Source organism: Thalassophryne amazonica, chromosome 9 (assembly GCF_902500255.1).
Source record: "Thalassophryne amazonica chromosome 9, fThaAma1.1, whole genome shotgun sequence".
Classification (NCBI taxonomy): Eukaryota; Metazoa; Chordata; class Actinopteri; order Batrachoidiformes; family Batrachoididae; genus Thalassophryne; species Thalassophryne amazonica.
The window spans coordinates 68,059,402-68,065,716 of record NC_047111.1 but is presented as its reverse complement, the minus strand read 5'-3'; positions in this window follow the sequence as shown (position 1 = coordinate 68,065,716).

Sequence of the window (6,315 nt, the reverse complement as noted above, 5' to 3'; positions counted from 1 at the left end):
ACAACATCTTTGTCAACAAATTTGGGTATTTTAGAATTTTGTGTAATCTTTGTTTTGCTTTGTGCACTCGCATTAGCATTTCCATCAACATCAAAACAGATATTTCACAGATAAGTGGAATTTTTGTTGTTGTTTTGGAATGTTCAAAGTTTAGCTGAACAAATAAATCCTAATTTCCAAGCATCATATTATAAAGCATCAATCGCTTTCCAGAACATTAAAATATTGCTTATACCCGTAGTTCTGTCATGAATGTTGTGAAAGTGTAGTGACACGGACCCACAACAGGGGGCGCAAATGAACGGTCAATGGATGAGCCAAAAAGTAACAATTTAATGTTGTGAAATGTACACAATGAAATACAGACAATCTCAGAATATAATTACAGTCAAATCACAAAGGTGACGTGTGGGCAGGCTCGAGGATAGAAGACGTCTGTCCTGAGAAGAGCCGGAACCACACGATTTCCGCCACCACCGAACCTGGTGAATACTGGAGCCGCCAAGTCCCGAATTCCCAGGTGATCACCGTCCCCGACTGTCGGATCTGGTACTGCTGGAGAGAACAAAGACAGTCAAGTGTAGGTGTGTGCACACCCAGTAACAATAACGGTGGGAATGCCACCTCCACCTCTCACTCTATAACTTGCAGAGTACTGTAGATTCCTCAGGGGAAAAGAGTGCCTTCTAGCGCTCTCTCAGCTTCCACTGACAACGGTACCGGTACTCCTGCAAACACTTACAATATACAAACAATGTTGTAACACAAAACGGCCTGAGGATATTACCTCCAATGAAGTATGATATCTCGGCGATGAGGTGGAGATGACGTCTGGGTTTTATGGAGTGAGATGATGAAGAATGAGTGACAGCTGTCAGGAAGTAATGAGTAACAGCTGTCACTCCCGGCTGTGTCCGTGGCTGGCAGCGCCCTCTCGTGCCTGAAGCCCGCACTTCAGGCAGGGCGCCCTTGGTGGTGGGCCAGCAGTACCTCCTCTTCTGGCGGCCCACACAACAGGACCCCCCCCCCTCAACGGGCGCCTCCTGGCGCCCGACCACGTTTATCGGGTGGTGTCGGCGGTAGAAGTCGGCCAGGAGGGCCGGATCCGGATGAAACTCCTCTTCACCCAGGAGCGTTCTTCGGGTCCATACCCCTCCCAGTCCACCAGATATTGGAACCCCTGGCCCATTCGACGGACATCCAGGAGCCGGCGCACTGTCCAACCGGCTCCCCGTCAATGATCCGGGCAGGAGGCGGCGCCGGACCGGGAGCACAGAGGGGTGAGGTGTGGTGAGGTTTGATCCTTGAAACATGGAAGACCGGGTGGATCCGCAGTGAAGCTGGGAGCTGGAGCTTCACTGCGGCAGGGCTGAGGACCTTGAGGATACGAAATGGGCCGATGAACCTGTCCATCAGTTTAGGAGACTGTACTTGGAGGGGGATGTCCTTCGTCGACAACCACACCTCCTGCCCGGGCCGGTATGCAGGGGCCGGGGACCGCCGGCGGTCTGCATGGGTCTTGGCCCTCGTCCGGGCTTTCAACAAGGCAGAACGGGCGGTGCGCCACACCCGACGGCACCTCCGAAAATGGGCCCGGACCGAGGGCACACCGACCTCTCCCTCCACCACGGGAAATAATGGGGGCTGGTACCCCAAACACACCTCAAACAGGGAGAGGCCGGTGGCAGAAGACACCTGGCTGTTATGCGCATACTCAATCCAGGCCAGATGGTTGCTCCAGGCCGTCGGGTGCGCGGATGTTATGCAGCGGAGGGTCTGTTCCAGCTCCTGGTTGGCCCGCTCTGCCTGTCCGTTCGTCTGTGGATGGTACCCGGACGAGAGGCTCATGGTGGCCCCCAGTTCCCTGCAGAAGCTCCTCCAGATGTGTGAGGAGAACTGGGGACCACGATCAGAGACGATGTCGGTGGGTATCCCATGCAGACGGACGACGTGGTGGACCAGGAGGTCTGCTGTCACCTGGGCTGTTGGGAGCTTCGGGAGGGCCACGAAGTGGGCCACCTTGGAGAATCGGTCCACTATCGTGAAGATGGTGGTGTTGCCCTGGGACAGCGGGAGGCCCGTGACGAAATCCAGGCCGATGTGGGACCAGGGGCGATGAGGCACAGGTAACGGCTGGAGTAGTCCTTGGGACCTTTTATGGTCTGCCTTGCCCCTGGCACAGGTGGTGCAGGCCTGGATATACTCCCGGACGTCGGCCTCCATAGACGCCCACCAGAAGCGCTGCCGGACAACTGCCACAGTCCTTCGCACCCCTGGATGACAGGAGAGCTTGGAACCGTGACAGAAGTCCAAGACTGCAGCTCTGGCCTCTGGTGGGACGTATAAATGGTTCTTCGGACCTGTTCCTGGGTCCGGGCTCCGTGCCAGGGCCTCCCGGACGATCTTCTCCACGTCTCAGGTGAGGGTGGCCACGATAGTGGACTCCGGCAGGATGGGCTCCGGTGGATCCGACAGTGCAGTTTTGACCTCCTCTTCGTGTACCCGGGACAAGGCATCCGACCTCTGGTTCTTGGTCCCGGGGCGATAGGTGATCCGGAAGTCAAAACGCCCGAAGACAGTGACCAGCGGGCTTGCCTGGGGTTCAGCCGCTTGGCGGTCCTGATATACTCCAGGTTCCGATGGTCAGTGAAAAACCGTGAACGGCACAGACGCTCCCTCCAACAGGTGTCTCCCACTCCTCAAGAGCCTCTTTCACCGCAAGGAGTTCTCGATTGCCGACGGTCATAGTTCCGTTCAGCCGGGGTCAACCTGCGTGAAAAGTAGGCACACGGGTGAAGAACCTTATCGGTCTCTCCGCTCTGGGACAGCACGGCTCCTATCCCTGAGTCAGAGGCGTCCACTTCAACCACGAACTGGCGGCTAGGGTCAGGCTGCACCAAAACTGGCGCAGTAGAGAACCGTCGTTTCAACTCCTTGAACGCGGCTTCGCACCGATCCGACCAGGTGAAGGGGACTTTTGGAGAGGTCAGGGCTGTCAGGGGGCTAACTACCTGACTGTAGCCCTTAATGAACCTCCTATAGAAATTAGCGAAGCCGAGGAACTGTTGCAGCTTCCTACGGCTTGTTGGTTGGGGCCAATCTCTCACCACCGCAACCTTGGCCGGATCAGGGGCGACGGAGTTAGAGGAGATGATAACCCCAGGAAGGACAAAGACGTGCGGTGAAACTCGCACTTCTCGCCCTTCACAAACAGTCGGTTCTCTAACAACCGCTGCAGGACCTGACGTACATGCTGGACATGGGTCTCAGGATCCGGAGAAAAGATGAGAATATCGTCCAGATATACGAAGACGAATCGGTGCAGGAAGTCCCGCAAGACGTTGTTAACCAAGGCTTGGAACGTCGCGGGGGCGTTGGTGAGGCCAAACGGCATGACCAGGTACTCAAAGTGACCTAACGGGGTGTTAAATGCCGTCTTCCATTCAAACCAGGTGATACGCATTTCTAAGATCCAGCTTAGTAAAGATTTTGGCTCCATGCAGGGGGGTGAACACGGAATCCAACAATGGCAACGGGTATCGATTGCGAACCGTAATCTCATTCAGCCCCCTGTAATCAATGCATGGACCGAGTCTGCCATCTTTCTTGCCCACAAAAAAGAAACCTGCCCCCATCGGGGAGGTGGAGTTCCGGATCAGCCCGGCAGCTAATGAGTCCCGGATGTAGGTCTCCATTGATTCGCGCTCAGGTCGTGAGAGGTTGTACAGCCTGCTGGACGGGAACTCAGCGCCTGGAACCAAATCAATGGCACAATCGTACGGACGGTGCGGGGGAAGGGTGAGTGCCAGATCCTTGCTGAAGACGTCAGCAAGATTGTGGTACTCAACCGGCACTGCCGTCAGATTGGGAGGGACTTTGACCTCCTCCTTAGCATGTAAACTGGGAGGAACCGAGGATCCTAAACACACCCGATGGCAGGTTTCGCTCCACTGAACCACCACCCAGACGGCCAATCAATCCGGGGATTGTGCTTCAACATCCATGGGAAGCCCAAAATCACGCGGGAGGTAGAAGGAGTTACAAAAAACTCAATCTACTCCCGATGGTTTCCAGACACCACCAGAGTTACTGGTTGTGTCTTGTGTGTGATTAAAGGGAGGAGGGTGCCATCTAGTGCCCGAACCTGCAATGGCAAAGGAAGCGCCACCAGAGGGAGCCCTACCTCCTGTCGCGGCTCGTCTTTAGTCTTCTCAGGATGTCGTCTTTTAGATAACACAAACTAATTGCAAGTGATATGCTAGAAAATGACACAACACTTTAGAATAATTCAGCCTTAAGCAAGATAAAATGCACAGAGTTTTTAAGTTATTTAAGCCTTCGACACAGAGCTTAGACAAACTGAGTCCTCTAGAGAGACTGAATATGACAACCGCGCTCGTCTATTTATTGGAGACCGCGGGCCTCGCTCCTCCTTCGACTTTTTTATTTATTTCATTCCCAAGACATGGTTTTCTATTGGAAGCGTCCTCTAGTGAACCCTAAGCAGGTGTTAGGCCATTATTTCAGTGTGACAACCGCTCCCATTAAAACATGAGGATTTACAACTGATTTTTTTAAAGACCTTCAGCCACAGGTGCCAGCTGCCTGAGGCCCCCTCCGCACGTGGCCTCACGCCACACGTGCAGCTGGCCTGAGGCCCCCGCACGTGGCCTGCGGGAAAGCACCTAAAAGGCCTTGGAAAGCCCTGACAGACTAAATGACTAATAGAGCCCTTTTTTGGGGTTGAACACCTGCTAGTTCAACCAGAGGACATACAGTTCGGATCAGGACACTTGATAGTTCATCACAGTTCAAATATGGACCTAAAATTCTTCTACAGTCCCTCCTCTGGGACTCGAAAGAGTCCCATTACATCAACTATACTACTTGGGTTGTTTACTGACAAGACATCCTCATTTGTGCATTGCAATAAAAAAGAAAACACATCACTCGAGTTACTGATAACTCTGGTGCGGATATGAATATCAGTGATACTTCACACGGTAAATATATTGCAGTGAGGTGAACCTAACCTACTAAGGCACAAGGTGAGCAATAGCTGGATTATATCAACACAAGGTGACATTCAAACATTGCGTTTTGGTGTAATTCAAGGCACTTAAAATGGCCACATAAAACAAGTTACATCAACCTCTTAATCATGGCAAAGTAAAGGCTTCACATTGACATCAGTGCAACCAATCATCTTCTGGCATCTATTGACTCACTCAACCAGAGGCTCCAACCCATTATACTTGGTTCTACATATATTTTGTTAAAGCGTCACACATTTATTATTAAATGCATCAAATAACCCCTACGTTACCACTATTTAGTCAACCAATCAAGAAAACTATTCCTACGGTTAGGCGCAGCTATGTCTAGTTAAATGATAAACACAATAAATGGTTTCCCTTCATGTCCGTCCTTAAGTCATTTGCCTTAGTCACTCATATAATGGTTTTCATTATAGGCCATTTCTCACATTCTCCACTTTGTTTTTCTTCTTTTCAGCTTGTTTCTAATGCCCGTTTTGGCCAGACACCAAATTTAGGCAATGCATGTCTCTTGAGGCATGCTATAATTTAAGAAAAAAGGGGTCCCTATGGTGCATCTTTACTACTAAATCTACAAACACGCCGTGTAAGGGTCCCCTTTTTATAACTTTGCAATGTGATATCTATGTGTATGCATTTAGCTTTATCGTGTTACGCAGATGATGGTAAGGACAGACATTTACCCAACTTTCGTTACTAACATATATCCTTCTTTGTTTTTAGTTACACTCAGATTTCTGAAACCAGTCCGCAATTCAAACTCAAGAACCAAGATCATAGTCCGTGTTCAGTGCCATTACGTCAGTCCGCGCTCCTCAGCATTACTCAGCATCTGAAGTTTGGGAGAAGTTGGGGAACATGGGGAGGTTGGCCTTTCAGGGGTAGTGGGGGAGGATCAGGAATTCTGGCTTTCAGACAGTCGTGCAGTTCTCTGATGGATCTTTCCAGCTCCTTGTGCTGCTTGGCCAGGTTGTACAGGGCCCCCAGAGAATTCCTGCCCACATTCAGGGTGGTGGTGGCCAGCCCTAGCTGTTCCCTTTCCATATGCTCCATCATGCAGGCTAGCATGTCCATACTAGACTGAAGACCACACAGTTGAGTATGGAGGCCCTCCTGAGCACAAGAGATGTTGGCATTGTCACGGTGTATCCTGAACAGGTATGCAGCTGTCTGACTTAGTTGTGGCATGATTTCCTCAAATAGCTCATGGGGAATGTGATTTGTGAGGGGCAGGAGCTGCTCCAAGGTTTTTGGAACA